Source organism: Protopterus annectens, chromosome 17.part0 (genome assembly GCF_019279795.1).
Source record: "Protopterus annectens isolate FY-2018-M chromosome 17.part0, PAN1.0, whole genome shotgun sequence".
Taxonomy (NCBI): Eukaryota; Metazoa; Chordata; order Ceratodontiformes; family Protopteridae; genus Protopterus; species Protopterus annectens.
In genome coordinates this window covers 308,759,358-308,775,453 of record NC_056751.1, presented here as the reverse complement: position 1 = coordinate 308,775,453, position 16,096 = coordinate 308,759,358, and the positions used below count along the sequence as shown (strand labels likewise).

At 45.8% G+C, this 16,096-nt stretch overlaps 1 protein-coding gene across 1 annotated transcript in view; it reads right to left on the bottom strand.

Annotated features, from left to right (window-relative positions):
- QSER1 (glutamine and serine rich 1) overlaps window positions 1–16,096 on the bottom strand; it is a gene marked incomplete at its 5' end in the record, with an annotated part of 2,529,639 nt that overhangs the window by 1,943,869 nt on the left and 569,674 nt on the right. The gene's annotated exons all lie outside the window — the stretch shown is intronic.

The following is a 16,096-nucleotide window of genomic DNA, read 5'->3' as shown; positions in this document are numbered from 1 at the left end:
ATCCTCTAAAGCTAGCTATGAAAACAAAATTGCTGCAGATACTAAGGACAACCACAAGGCATTCTATAGTTATGTCAAGAATTTACAGGGCAATACTCAGATAGCACAGTTGTGTACACTTACCATAAATGTAGATGTTAGAGTGTATTCACTGTTGCAGTCATCACACTTGGGTTATCTGCCTGCAGGTAGCCCTCAGTCAGCCCGAATACCAGAGTCTTGGGATTTCTGCGTCAGATGCTGCCACCTCTTCCATGAAGTCAGGTCGTCAGGGATATAAAACATGCAGCCGATGCCATTACATCAGTTTTTCTTGCCCCAGATGTCAGGAGCCCCTAAAATAGGAAGCAATTACATGGTGTGGAGCACCTCCAGAAAAAAGTAAATACCCTTGCCATAAGATATGGCCACAAAAGAGGATAGGCAGAAAGTATAGAAAAATCAGGGGGCTGGAAGGAGGATAACGAGGACTGCAACAGTGAATACACTCGAACATCTACATTTATGGTAAGTGTACACAGCTGTACTATGTTCTTCATGTTTCACTGTTGCAGTCATTACACTTGGGTTGATTCCCAAAGCTGAGGAAGGGTGGAGGCAGTCAAGAAGGGTTAGGGCTCGCTAGCAGGCCTTGTAAGACTCCTGTAGCAAATCCAGCTCTGGATTTAGAAAACAAAGGTAAGTGGTAATGCTTGGTGAAGGTGTGTACAGAACTCCAGGTTGCAGCTTCCAGAATGTCCCTGGTAGGGACTCCCCTGAGAAATGCTGTAGAGGTAGAGTTAACCCTAGTGGAATGGGTTCTGATCCCCTGTGGGGTAGGTTTTCCATGGTGTTTGTAGCAGAAATGGATGCACTGTGTTGTCCATTTGGAGATAGCTTGCTTTGAAATGGCCTTGCCCTCTCTGCCCCTAGAGCAATGCTGACTAGCAGCTGGTCAGATTTTCTGAAAGATTTAGTCCTGTCAAGGTAGAACCTAAGCTGTCTGTGCACGTCCAAGGAGTGCAGGATCCTTTCCCCTTTATTCTGAGGATTAGGAAAGAAGGTTGGTAAATGGATGAACTGGTTTAAACCCACACTGGATACCACCTTGGGCATAAATGATAGGTTAGTCCTGAGGGAAACCCTGTCCACATGGAAGATAAAAAGAAGTTATGTACACCTACCATAACATTCCATGTTAGTTGTCTTCATCTCACCTTCCTTCTTCCTGTTTGGGTTCGGAGCCGATCCTCGGCTCTGACTCTGCCATCTTCTACAGCTCGAGACTACCCCTTATCCCAGCATGCCCAGTGTCAGCTACCCAGATCTCGTTTGTGATAGCGCACACTAGACATAAGTAGAGTAACCAGTTCCTAAAAACTGGTTGTCCAATACACCTAAACAAGGAAAGAGTTATAAATTACCTGGCATGTGAAGTAATAAAAGATGCTGAGCCAGTGAAAACAAAAGAGAACTCCTCACAATCCTCTAGGAAAGGAGAAGGAAGGAGGGACGCAAGAAGGAAGGTGAGATGAAGACAACTAACATGGAGCGTTATGGTAGGTACATAACTTCTTTATATTAAGTTGTCCATCTCGCCTTCAATTCTTGCTGTATGGGACAGCGTCCCTAGCACCTAAAATCCCGGGTGGCTCCTTGGAACAGACTCTTCAGAACAGTAAAACCAAAGGAAGCTCTGCTCTGGGAGACCATATCTACCTTGTAATGAGAGACAAAAGTGTGGGGGTTTGCCCAAGTGGCAGCTGCACAGATTGAGTCTATGGGCAACCTAGACTGAAAAGCTACAGAGGTAGCTAATGCTCTAGTGGAATGACCTTTTGGTTTAGCTGGTAGCTCTTTATTTCATAACTGATAAAGGCAAAAGTATCGGATAACCATCTGGATAAGGTAACTTTAGAAACTGGAAGGCCTTGTTTGTTGAAAGCATAAGAAAGAAATAACTGGTCTGACTTTCTTAGTTCCTTAGTTCTATGGAGGTAAAAACACAATTGTCTGTGCACATCCAATTGGTGGAGCTTGTATTCTGCCTTGTTGCTGTGATTAGGAAAGAAAACTGGGAGATCTATGGACTGATTTAAATTCTCTGGGCAGACTTTAGGAATAAAGGATGGATTGGTCCTCAGAGAAACTCTGTCCTTGTGAAACAGCAGGTAAGGAGGACGAACACATAGTGCTTGAAGTTCTGAGACAAGTCTAGCTGAAGTGATAGCAACCAGAAAAAGTGTCTTCCAAGAAAGAAATTTTACAGAACATGATGCTGCTGGTTCAAAGGGAGGCAAAATTAAGGAAGCTAAATCTAAACGGAGATCCCGAGGAGGAAGAGGATCTCTAACTGGGGGTCTAAAAAGAGATGTTCCTTTCATAAAGGCCTTGCAGAGCTTATGAGACATTATGCTAGAATTAAACATACCGATATGAAAATTAGAAATGGCAGCTAGTTGTACTCTAATGGTAGCGGAAGCCGCACCAGACTGAAAAAGCTGTGCAAGAAATTCAAGAATTTCATGGACTGGGGCTGAGAAAGGATCCAAATTTCTAGATTCTGCCCAGTAAGAAAACAGTTTCCATTTACTAGCATAAGTTTTCCTTGTAGTAGACTTATGTGAGGAATCAATAATATCACGGACTACTCGGATATATTGGAAAGCCTGGCTAAGGTTGGAAGGGGAGTAACCAAGCTGTGAGCTGGAGAGTTTGAAGGGATTGGTGCAACCCGCCTAATTGGTGAATCAGAATATCTGGAACTGGGTCAAGAATCCACGTTTGATCCAGAAGGGGGACGTGTAGGAACAGGAACCATTATCTGTCGAGGCCAATGGATCATTTTGCAACCCAACGATTTTGCTTTCTGTATGAGTCTTGGAATTAGGGGAAAAGGGGGAAAAGCGTAAAGGAGTCCCTGAGGCCAATCGTGGACTAGAGCATCTCTGGGTATATGACCTGGAAGAGGAAGTAGGGAGAAGTAGCTGCTGCATTTGTTGTTGAGAGGAGTGGCAAATAGGTCGCAGCAAGGCTGTCCCCATTTGCGGAAGAAGAGATCCGCAACTTCCTGATTCAGAGACCACTCGTGAGGCATGAGGATAGCTCTGCTGAGCCTGTCAGCTATGACGTTGGATTTCCCAGGGATGTGCGTTGCTATCAGAAAACGTTGGGAGGAAATCGCCCATTGCCGCAGTCTGAGTGCTTCTCGACACAAGGGGTAAGACCTGGTCCCGCCCTGTTTGTTGATGTACTACACCACTGACATGTTGTCCATTTGGATTGCAATGGTCCCAGAAGGAAGAGAGTCTTAAACGGCTTGCAATGCTAGGAGAATCGCTCTCATTTCTAGGACATTGATACGCAAATAGTACTCGTGAGGTTGCCAAGTGCCTTGGAGTGACCTGCCTAGATAATGCCCCCCCCCACCCTATCAGGGAGGCATCCATGGTCACTGTGGCTACCAGAGGGGGTTGTATGAAAAGTCTGCCCTTAATTACTAGTGGGGAGACCATCCACCAAGAAAGGTGCCTTTTGCATGATTCTGTGATCAGGATCATGTGAGACATGTGTAGTTCCTGGAAAGACCACTGCGTGAAAAGAAGCCACTGAAGGATTCTCGTGTGGAAACACGCTAATGGGACAAGAAGAACGGCAACTGCCATGGAGCCTAGAGCTTGGAGGACATGTCTGACTTGGACCCTTTTGCTCTGCATTAGAATTAACACTGGTTGACGAATAGTGGAAACTCTTTCCTGTGGTAATCTTGCAAACATTTCTTTTGGGTTTAATTCTGCTCCTATGTATGTGATAGACTGACAGGGCAACAAGGCAGATTTTTCAAAATTTACTGTAATGCCTAGTTGAGTGCATGATGTGACTGTATAATCCCGTGCCTCAGAGTTTTCGCCTGGTGGTAGCAGTCGGGAGCCAATCGTCTAGATAGGGAAACACCTGGAATCCTTGACGCCTCAGGTGAGCCATGACTACTGCCATACACTTGAACACCCTGGGGGCTGAGGTGAGACCCAACAGCAGAGCTCTGAACTGGCAATGACTGGCCCCCACCTGGGAGCGAAGAAATCTCCTGGAGCGTCTGTCCATCTTGATATGGTAGTACGCATCCTGAAGATCTATCGAGCACATCCAATTGTCCTGACCCAGAAAAGGGAAAATGGACTGCAGTGTCACCATCCGGAACTTTTCTTTTTGTACAGATTTGTTCAATCTGCTGAGATCCAGTATTGGTCTCCAGTCTCCTGTCTTTTTTGGTACTAAAAAGAATCTTGAGTAAGTTCCAGATCCTAGTTGGTCTGCGGGTACTTCTTGAATGGCTCTTTTTTCTAGCAGTCTTGAAACTTCTGTGATGGCTTGACCCCTTAGATTGGGTGGGACATCTGGGATGGCCTTTTCTGATTCTATGGGAGATTGATGGAAGGGAATTTTGTAACCTCTGGATATGATGGATAGTTCCCATCTGTCTCTTGTTATATTTTAGAAACCAAAGCTGGATACGCTCCAAACCAACGGACATCTCTGTGGTTCAGCAATCACAAAAACAGATAAATCCCGAAAAGCATAAACTTTTATTAAGCAAAACAAGCAGGCTTTTCATCGGTATCGCTACCAACTTCTTCAGAAAAACGTAAATAGCGTCACTCATTAAACAAGACTCTGGCTGCATTAATCACATCATGCTTTTCAGGATTTATCTGTTTTTGTGATTGCTGAACCACAGAGAAGTCCGTTGGTTTGGAACGAATCCAGCTTTGGTTTCTACAGTTTTCTTTTTTGTTGAGTTTGTCTTGTTATATTTTGCCAGGCTTTTGGGTACAGCAAAAGTCTTCCCCCAACTGCCTCCAGAGGTGAGCAGTCGGGCAACCCTTCAGGGATGCTGGAAGGGCTTGGCAGAGAAGGTTTCTCTGTCACCCTGGTTTTGCGGTCCCCCTCTGCCACGAGGGCGGCGTCTGTTATTGTTGTTTCCCCCTCTGCCCCTGGAGGAAAAATCACCACGTGTGTCAGGCAAGGGTCCCTGGGATTTTCAGAACCACATCTTTCCATTCTTCTGACCCTTGGGATAAGGTCTGGAAGGAGTGGAAAAACAGACTCCCACGGCAGAGAGAGTCTTGCCTTCCTGCTCACACCTGGTCAACATGTCTTTCAACTGAGGACCAAAGAGAAAGGAGCCAAAGGGAGTATTGGTGAAGGATGCTCGAAAGGGTTCCGCAAACTGACACAGCCGCATCCAAGCACATCTCCTGAGAGCAACACCTGTCCCTGCGGCTCTGCTCGCTCCATCTGCTGCACAGGAAATCAGCCTCATAGAGGAGTTGACTATGGATTAAGAGTCGCAAGCTGAGAAGCTACTTTGGCTGCTGCTCCCTCGGCTGTAAGATCTTGAAGGGTATTCTCCAAGCTCTTTCAGGAGATCCCTTTAAAGACGTGTAAAATGGCATAGATAGTTCAGGGACCTCATTGAAAAGGTCGCTGAAGCAAACATTCGCTTTCCATATCTGTCCATCATCAGAGACTCTCTGTCCTGAGGATGAACAGATGAAGAGGTTTCTGCTGTTTCTTGGTGGCTGCTGCTACCACCATGGCATCAATGGGCACACCTTTGAGAGGAATTGCTTGTCCTGGGGGGGCTGTAATAAATTTGTTTGGTCTCCTTGGAGTAGGTTCCATAGAATCTGGAGCTGACCAAGCCTTTCAAGCCACTACAGACATGAGTGGATCGAAAGAAGGAGATACCCAGGAGGTGGAAGGTCGGGAACCGAATGCGTCCAGGTATACAGACTCGTCCTCAGTAGGGGCTAGGGAAGTCCAGTCCCTCCTCTGTCTAAGCATTTCAAGGATGTCCGAAAAGGAAACATCTTCAGAGGGGGACCATTCCAATTCATCTATGTCTCTAACTGAAGTGACAGACTCAGGGGAGTCTATGTGCTTCCTCTTGCACTTCTTCTGGGGAGGCTATTCCGAGTGATCAGGGGAGGCTTCGGAAGAAGACGGATCACCCAATGGGGTGTCTTGAGGCATAGGTTCCCTACGCTTGGCGTCTGGAAGAGGAGTAGAGGTTGGAACAGACACCACGGGGGGAGGAGCCGATGGAGCTGGCAGAAGAGCTGTTTCGGGGGACAGCACACTCTGCATGACCTCGAAGGCATCCCGACCTCTAGGCAGAGAAAGCTCCGAAGAAACAGAAGTCTTTCTCTGCATCGAGGGTGTCAGCTCAGAGACCGATGTTGGAGCCGAGCTCACCTACGCCGAAGCTGCAAGGGGGAGAACGGTGTCAGACAAGGGTCCGATGCTACTTCCCCCCTCAGAGCCAAGAGAGCCTCGGTGCCCAGATCCCTCGATAGAATGTATAATCGAGGTAATCAGAGCAGATGTCGGAACCGAAGGAGAGAAGATGGTTCTACTACCTGCGGATCCATGGTCTCCGGCTCCAAGCCAAATGTAGTCGGAAGAGGAACAGAAATAGAGGCGGTTGGAGCAGATACCTGTTGAGGGGGGCAGGACAGAATTTTTGCCAGTGCCTGTGACTTAAGCAACCTTACTACTCTCTCCACATCATGATCCGATAATCTAGAGGATCGAGAGGAGAGGGAAAAATGACGGCTACGTTCACTCTGTAACATAGGTGACTGAGGTGTCGAGTGGATGGACTCCAAGGACGGAGACCTCAGTCTCTTATGGCTCCAAGACGGCTCCGAAATAGCAGATGGAGCCAACGGAGGAGTTGTCTTGTTGGTGCCAGCCGGCACCGACATACTTGGTTGGTCCAGTAAAGGAGTCGACTCTTAAGGTGGAGCCGACGGATTGACAGACTTAGGGGATTTTGCTGGATGAGTACTTTTAGCCAGAGAATCCTGAGGCTTCAATAATCCCCGAAGGATTCATTTGTTTTTGCGCTCCTGCAGGACCCTTGGACTAAAAGCGTGACATACAGAACAGGAGTCCTGCAGGTGAACAGTGCCCAAACAATATACACAACTAGTGTGCCCATCTGTCAGAGACATTTTCTGAAAGCATGAGTCACACTTTTTTGAAGCCAGATACCTTGGTATCTTTAGACATTATAGTAACAACAACAATAATAAAAAGCTATACTACAAAAAACAAGAAACAAATACACTTTTTTTTTTTTTTTTACACTTAAGGAACAGGAAGGAAAGCCTCTAATTTAAACGGCTATCCCGGGGGGGGGGGCTCTAATTTAAACGAGTTCAAGGGAAACAGACGGCCTGCAAGTTATGGAGCGACGGCCAACAAAGCTAAAATACACAAGAAAGCGCTAAGGGATAAAGCAATATATCTAGACAAAAAAGTGACAAATACTTGACAAAATTTCAAGAATAAACTACACGGTGGTGGTGCTGCGGTAGCGTTGTCGCATCACAGTAAGACACTGTCTGGTTCGATTCTCAGCTAGAGCGTCTTCTGCGTGGAGACATGTGTGAATGGGCGTACCTTTGTTGAAGGTTGTGCGTCAGGGCTGGTAACTCGGCACGTAAAAATCAACTAACAATCATTAGCGGACCGGAGTTCCGCTGTGGCGACCCCTAACCAGGAAAAGCCGAAAGACTCAACATATTAATAGAAAAAAATATACTAAGCCTGAGCCAGTAACGAAGCAACCTTGCAGCTGAAGCGGCAAATGAGATCTGGGTAGCTAACGCTGCGCATGCTGGGTAAGGGGTAGCCTCGAGCCAGTAAACAGCTCTCGAGCTATATAAGATAGCAGTGACAGAGCAGAGGATTGGCTCTGAACCAAACAACTAGAACGAAGGTTTGATGTACAACTTAACATTGAAGGGTTCCACAGGCATAAAAGCCTGCAACTCAGGACACTCTACTTGCTGAAGTGATGGCTAGAAGTATGGCTGTTTTCCAAGAAAGGAATTTTAAATCTGCTTTAGCAGCTGGCTCGAAAAGGGGAAGCGTGAGCTTCTCTAGTACAAAGTTAAGGTCCCAGGCAGGAGTGGGAGCTCTCCTCAGGGGTCTTAAATTGTTAGTTCCTTTCAAGAACTGTTTGACCAGACTGTGAGAGAAGAGGGGTGGCACAGTACTGTAATGAGCTGAGATGGCAGAGGCATGTATCTTAATTGGAGAGAAGGATAGCCCTTTGTAGAGCAGCTCTGCTTGATAATAGGATTTGAGGTAAAGTGGGCACGGTTTTCTCTTTTCCCTGAGATTGGCTCCAAGAACAGTATCTTTTCCACTTTTCTGAATAGGATTTCCTAGTACTAGGCCTCCTGGCCTCAAGGATGACATCCAGCACCTGCAGCCTTGGGGTTGGGCTGGTGATGTATTCAGGGAATAAGCCAGGCTGCTAGGTTCAGGGTTTGCAGCTAATGATGCAAAATATGGCCCTCCTGCTGGGAGTGAGTGGAAGTATAATCTGTACCCCTGGGATACAATGTTCAAGACCCATCTGTCCTGGGTAATGTACTCCCAGTTTTTTGCATGCAGGGCGAGTTTTCCTCTTAGGGGTGCAAGTACTTGGGCATGGCTGTGAAGGATGAAGGACAAGTCATTGTGAACTTTTTCCATAAGAGGGTGGCTTAACACTCCTTGTTTCTGAGGTGGGAGCACTCCATTATTTATATCTGTGCATACCGTGAGACTGTAGTCTTGGTGGTCTGTTGACCCTGGGTTTGGACTGAAGGTCTGGGAGGGACTGGAAAGGACCAGATTTTATAAGGCTAATGCCTGCTAAATCTAGGTGGCTGTACCTGTAGGAAATCTTTAATAGTTTGCATAGATTTAGCTTTTTCCTCCATCTTTTTAAGAACTTCTGCTTTTGTAACGAACAAACATTCTTGGTTTAATGGAGCATCTAGTAATTTTGCTTTGACATGATCTGGCAAGATTTGTTCCTTCAGCCAAGCATGCCTTCTCAGTACAGACCCAGTGACAGCAGCCCTGCAAGATGCTTCTAAGGCATCATAACCACACTGCAAAGTATGTTTTCCAACTTGATTTGCAGAATGCATTAACTCTTGTAAATCTTTATTTCCTGCACAATCAGGAATCAACATCATTTTCTGTTTAATTAGTTCCATAATATGCTGCAGGTACTTCAACATGTGAAACTGTCAATTTAAAGCCCTGATGGCAAGAGTTGCAGAGGTATATACCTTCTTCCCCAATCTGTCTAAAGCCCTAGAATCCCCATCCAAAAGGGTAGGGTTTTTGGCTGTAGAAGACTTAATACCTTTAGGTCCCTGGGAAATGGTCTCTGAATCCGCAGTAGGATTTTTAAATAGAAATTTGTGATTATCAGGTACTCTGTGGTACCCGTCAGGCTTTCTAGTAGCTTGTGACAAAGTATCAGGGGTAAGACTGAATTCCATGAAGAAATCTACAATTTCCAGAAGGAGGGGGGGGGGGATTAGAGGCCTGTGCTGAGGCAAGTCTAAAAATTACCCGTGTCTCTTTTTGGATTGTGGGCAGTCCTGGCACTCCCAGCAGTAATGCTCTCTGAGAGTATGCAGGGTTTCACCGCAAGAAAAGTCCTCGGGGGGGGGGGGAGCAGGCAAGAGGGAATGCAATCCTGTGCATCTGAATCCTCATAGGTAGACAAGGGTATGTCCTGGTAATCAGAGTCATCTGTAGAATCAGAAGGAAAATCAATCCTTTGTCTTTAAGAGGGGGAAGGCTGGCTTCCGCTGATTAAAATAATAAGGTCCTTCAGCCATTCTAAGCATTCGCTTCTGTGGCAAGGGAGCTTGAGAATGCACTTTGGTCATCGGTTTCCTAGGCGTAGTGCGAACTCTGATCCTGAGAAATTCGGTAGTTTCAGTCAGAAATGAAGTAGTCATTTTAATACAACATCGGAAGGTCTGAATACACCCTAAGAAGCCGCTGTCTGCACAGCGGCTCCAGACGTATCCAAGGTAGAGACATCTGCAGGTTCCATAGTCGAAGCATCTCTCGGCATACCGGACTCCAAATGGGTCTCAGTAGAGGCCTGTGAATCTGTAGAAGCGGGTATCAGGGGCTGCGAAAGCGCCTCACTGAGTACCAGCAGACTGGCGACTAGCTAAACTGAAGCGACATTGGCAGGTTTGGACCTATGCTGTCGGACTGTCTTCATCCTTATTTTTTTCGGAAGATCAGTAGTTGGATCGCTTATCAAAGCCATTTAGGAATACGGAGAATGAGCGAAAGAATTTAGTGACAAAGACAGCCCGACAACGAATAGTTTGGGCGTTCAACAGGGCACAAAACTTACAGCGAGGAACATCGTGGTCTGGGCCTAAACAGGTGACGCAGTAAGAATGAAAATCTCTGTGAGGTATTTGCTTTCCACAGGCAAGACAGATGTTAAATTTTTTGACATCAGTTAGAGCAAAAAAAAGGATCCCCAATGGGGTACTTCGCTTTAGAAGACTTCAGGTTTGAAACTCGAATAATGAAAATTTCAGGTAGCAGCCGACCGGCACTTGCAAACTACTGCTGCTTCGGGCTCCGCTCGGCAAGAAAAGCTGATGTAATGGCATCGGCTGTGTGTTTTATACCCCTGATGTCATGGAAGAGGTGACAGCATCCGACGCAGAAATCCCAAGACTCTGGTATTCAGGCCGACTGAGGGCTACCTGCAGTAGCCCTCAGTCGGCCTGATTATCAAAATCTTGGGTCCTGCGTCAGTTGCTGTGTCTCATCTTCAGTGATGTCAGGTAGTCAGGGGTATAAAGCATACAGCCGATGCCATTACATCATTATTTCTTGCCCCAGATGTCAGGATATAGATATATATATATATATATATATATACACATACATACACACACACACACACATACAAAGTGAGGGAGACCAGGACTGCAACAGTGAATACACTCGAACATCTACATTTATGGTAAGTGTACACAAAGAACAGTTATGTAACCTACCATAAATGTAAATGTTCGAGTGTATTCACTGTTGCAGTCATTACACTTGGGTTATCCTGCTGGCAGGCTACCCGCCGTTGTCCTGAATTCCAAAGTCTTCGTCCGGCATCGGTTGCTGTCGCCTCTTCCCTGACGTCAGTGTGCCAGGAGTATAAAAGATGCAGCCTACGGCATTTTCTTCAGTTTTTCTTGCCCCAGATGTCAGGTGCCCCCAAAATGGTAGGCTAAAAAAAACATTGCTTATAAAACCATGCACTAAAATAAACAATACCTTCATCTACAAGCAAATACACCACATAGGTTGTATAGGAAAGAGAAGTACAGATAAGTCCCAGCAAAGAAAGGGGGATGGTGGGTGGGTAACCTGGACTGCAACAGTGAATACACTCAAACATCTACATTTATGGTAGGTACACAACTGTACTATGTTCATCGTGTTTCACTGTTGCAGTCATTACACTCGGGTTGAATCCCAAAACTGAGGTGGGACGGCTGGGTCTAAATAGAATTAGGAGTTACTATAAGGCCCTGCAAGACTGCAGTGGCAAAGCCTGCTCTGGATTTAGAGTAAAGAGGAAAGTGGTAGTGCTTAGTAAAAGTGTGCACAGAAGTCCAAGTTGCAGCCTCCAAAATCTCCTTGGTTGGTACTCCTTTGAGGAAGGCTGCTGAGGTGGCTGCTGCCCTGGTAGAATGTGGTCTAATGCCCTTAGGCACTGATTTACCATGTTGTGAATAGCAGAAACGAATGCAGTGTCCTATCCATTTTGAAATAGTCTGCTTTGAGATAGCCTTTCCTTGTGATCCTGAAGCATATGCCACTAAAAGTTGCTCAGTCTGTCTGAAAGCTTTAGTTTTGTCCAAGTAGAAGCGTAGCTGTCTGTGTATGTCCAAAGAATGCAGAAGTATCTCCCCTTTATTTTGCGGGTTTGAGTAAAAAGTAGGCAAATGAATGGTTTGGTTGAGAGCCACACTGGACACTACCTTAGGCATAAATGTTGGGTTTGTCCTTAGAGAAACCCTGTCCGGATGGAAGATAATAAAAGGTTCCACAGCCATTAATGCCTGTAACTCCGAGACTCTTCTTGCTGAAGTTGTTGCTAGGAGCAGAGCTGTTTTCCATGATAAGAATTTTATCTCAGCTGTATTGGCTGGCTCAAAAGGAGGCAGTGTGAGTTTTTCCAAGACAAAATTGAGGTCCCATGCAGGTATTGGTGCTCTCCTTGGAGGTCTTATGTTTTTGGCCCCCCTGAGGAACTGCCTAAGCAATGGATATGAAAAAATAGGTGGGTCTGTACTATAATGAGTTGAGATGGCAGAGGCATGGATCTTAATTGATGAGAAGGATAGGCCTTTGTCCAGCATCTCAGTTAGATATTGTAAAATCTGAGGAATATTTGGAACAAGCGTGTCAATTCCTTGTGCCTGGTTCCAAGCACAGAATCTCTTCCATTTTTCTGCATAAGATTTTCTGGTGCTGGGCCTCCTGGCCTCCAAAATAATATCCATAACCATTTTAGAGAGAGGTGTATTCTGAATGGTTACAGTATTCGACATGCAGCTAGATTTAGAGTTCTGAGTTGGCTGTGCAGGATCCGATTGTTTTGTTGGGTCAGTAAATGAGGAATTTGAGGCAATGTCCAAGCTGGGCCTTGGGACAAGCTCCTTAGGATTGGGTGCCAGTGCTGGCATGGCCAATCCGGGGCAATCAATATCATTTGTGGCTTTTCTTGTCTAACCTTTAGGAGTACCTTGGGGAGGAGAGGCAGTGGAGGAAAGGCATATACTGTAAGGTTGTTCCAGCTGAATGACAGAGCATCCACTTTCCATGCTTGTTTGTGATATGTCCTTGTGCAGAATCTCTGAAGTTGGCAGTTGTGAAGGGTGGCAAAAAGATCTATGTCTGGGCGTCCCCTTTTCCTTGTTATCATGCTGAAGATTTGTGGATCTAGTTTCCACTCGCGAGGGTCCATGATGCTCCTGCTTAGTTCGTCTGCCAGAGCATTTGTTTTTCCTGGCAAGAATTGTGCTTGCAGGTGTACTTGGTAAGTCAATGCTGTGTTCCACAAAATCATGGCTTGTCTGCAGAGGGGGTAGGAATGTGTGCCCCCCTGCTTGTTTATGTACCACATGACTGTAGTGTTGTCCGTCTTTATCAGCAGCTGTCCTGGATGAAGTAGGTCCTTGAAGGCTGTCAGGGCATTTTGTACAGCTAGCATCTCTTTTTGATTGATGTGTAGATGCCTTTGACTTGGGGGCCATGTGCCCTGAATACATTTTCCTGCCATGTGGACATAATCTGATGCATCTGTTAGTGTTTGCCTGGCTGTGGGTAAAGTGAATGGCTGTCCCTTCTTGTGGTGACAGGCCTGTGCCCACCATCGAAACTCCTGTTGCACGCAGGGAATGAATGAAATTAATGATTCCAGACTGTGGCAATGTTGAGTCCAAACACTTCTTGGGAACCACTGTAGTTTCCTCATATGCAGTCTTGCATATGGAATTAGCAGAATGCAGGAGGCCATGTAGCCCAGAGCCTGCAGAATTTTTCTTGCAGATAACTGGGTCTTTGTTGCCATGCTTTCGAAGTAAGAAGTCAGTTGCCTTTGTTCGTCTGGCGTGAGATAAGCCATCTGGGCAGTTCTATTTAAGCTTGCACCCAGAAATATTATCTCTTGAGAGGGTACTAGTTTTGATTTCTTTTCATTTACTGTGCACCCTAGGCAAATTAGTAATCTTTTTACAAACGCCAGATGCTTTAGTAGAATGTCTTTGGCCTCTGCTTGAATAAGGCAGTCGTCCAAGTAGGGATACATTTGAATTCCTCTGTTTGCAAAATGTAATTACTGGTGCCAGGCATTTTGTGAAGACCCTGGGCGCAGTAGATAAGCCAAAGGGCAGTGCAGAAAATTGGTAGTGCATTGAGCCAGCTATGAATCTGAGGTATCTTCTGCAAGATTGTCTGATTGGGACATGCAGGTATGCCTCTTTGAGGTCCAAAGTTACAAGCCAAGCCTTTTTGCCCAGCATGGGAAGAAGCTGCTGCAGAGTCAACATTTTGAATTTCGGAACGTCTGGAAAACTATTTAGAATAGACAGGTCCAGAATCGGTCTCCATGCTTTGTCCTTTCGTGGTACTAGGAAAAGCCTCAAGTAAAATCCTTGTCCCTGCTCTTGTTGTGGCACTGGCTGAATAGCCCTCATGTCCATGAGAAATGAAACTTGGTTTTGTGCCTCCGCCCATTGATTGTGCGGCAGGTCTGGCATACCTTTTGCCATTAAAGGTGTGAAAGTGGAACCTGTAGCCCTGAGAAACTATATTTAAGACCCATTTGTCCTGGGTAATCATGTGCCAATTTTGTGAAAAAAGTGCTAGCTTTCACCCTAAGGGTACTTAGCTTTATAGAAGACTTCGGATCTGAAATTTAATTTCATAAATCTCAGGAGTCGGCCGACCGGCACTTGTGAACTGCTTTTGCTTCGGATTCAGGCCGACTGCGGGTAGCCTGCCAGCAGGATAACCCAAGTGTAATGACTGCAACATTGAAACACAAACATCTGTACTATGTTCTTCGTGTTTCACTGTTGCAGTCAACATATTTGGGTAGATTCCCAAAGCTAAGGATGGGAGGAGGAATTTAGATAGCATTAGGACCAACTATTATGCCCTGCAAGACTGCAGTGGCAAAGCCAGCTCTGGATTTAGAGAAAATTGGCAAATGGTAATGCTTGGTGCAAGTATGTACAGAACTCCAGGTAGCAGCTTCTAGGATGTCCCTGGTAGGGACACCTCTGAGAAAGGCTGTAGAGGAAGATGCAGCCCTGGTTGAATTGGGTCTAATCCCCTGTGGGAAAGGTTTTCCATTGTGCTTATAGCAGAAATGAATGCAATGGCCTATCCATTTAGAAATGGTTTGCTTTGAAATAGCCTTCCCCTCTGCCCCTGCAGCATATGCCACCAGCAGTTGTTCAGATTTCCTTTGAGGTTTAGTCCTGTCCAAGTAAAATCTAAGCTGTCTGTGCACATCTAAGGAATGCAGTATCCATTCCCCTTTGTTCTGTGGATTAGAAAAGAAGGTTAGCAAATGAATGGACTGATTAAGAGCAACACTGGATACTACCTTGGGCATGAAGAAGGGATTGGTCCTGAGGAACACCCTGTCCACATGAAAGATGATGAAAGGCTCCACTACCGTTAGGGCCCGTAATTCAGATACCCTTCTTGCTGAAGTAATAACTAAAAGGAAGGCTGTTTTCCAAGAAAGGAATTTTAACTCTGCACTTGCAGATGGCTCAAAAGGAGGAAGAGTGAGTTTTTCCAAAACAAATTTAAGGTCCCAGGCTGGAGTTGGGGCTCTCCTGGGTGATCGTAAGTTTTTAGCCCCTCTGAGGAACTGCTTGAGCAGTGGTTCTGTGTTGTAATGAGATGAAATGGCTAAGCCATAAATTTTGATGGAGGAAAAAGAAAAGGCCCTTGTGAAGCATCTCAGTTAAGTATTGAAGAATCTCAGGTAAATTTGGCACTGCTGTGCCCATCCATTGAGTTTGGTTCCAGGAACAGAATCTTTTCCATTTTTCAGCATAAGATTTTCTAGTACTAGGCCTCTGCCTCCAAAATGACATCCAACACTTGTTTACTGAGGGATGATAACGGAGAGATTAGGTAATTAGCCAGGCTGACAGAGTCAGGGTTTGAAGCTGAGGGTGCAGAATCTGGCTCTCCTGCTGTGACAGCAAGGTAGGGGTCTGAGGCAGGTGCCATGGAGCCAGCAGTGACACAATGCGCAAGAGGGGGTACCAGTGTTTGCATGGCCAGTCTGGAGCAATCAGTATCGTCCTTCGTTTGTCCTGTTTGATCTTTAGTAGTACTTTGGAGAGGAGAGGCAGAGGAGGAAAGGCATAAACTGATAGATTTTTCCAGCTGAAGGACAGAGTATCCACTTTCCAAGCTTGTTTGTGGGGAGTCCTTGTGCATAATTTGTCCAGCTGGTAGTTCTGGGGGGAGGTAAATAGGTCTATATCTGGGCTCCCCCATTTGTTTATCAATATGTTGAAAGTCTTTGGTTCCAGTTTCCACTCGTGTGGGTCCATGAGATTTCTGCTTAGTTCGTCTGCCAGTGTATTTAGTTTTCTTGGAAGGAATTGAGCCTGTAGATGCACTTGGTAGCTCAAGGCTGTGTTCCACAGAGCCATGGCTAGTCTGCAAAGGGGGTATGAATGGG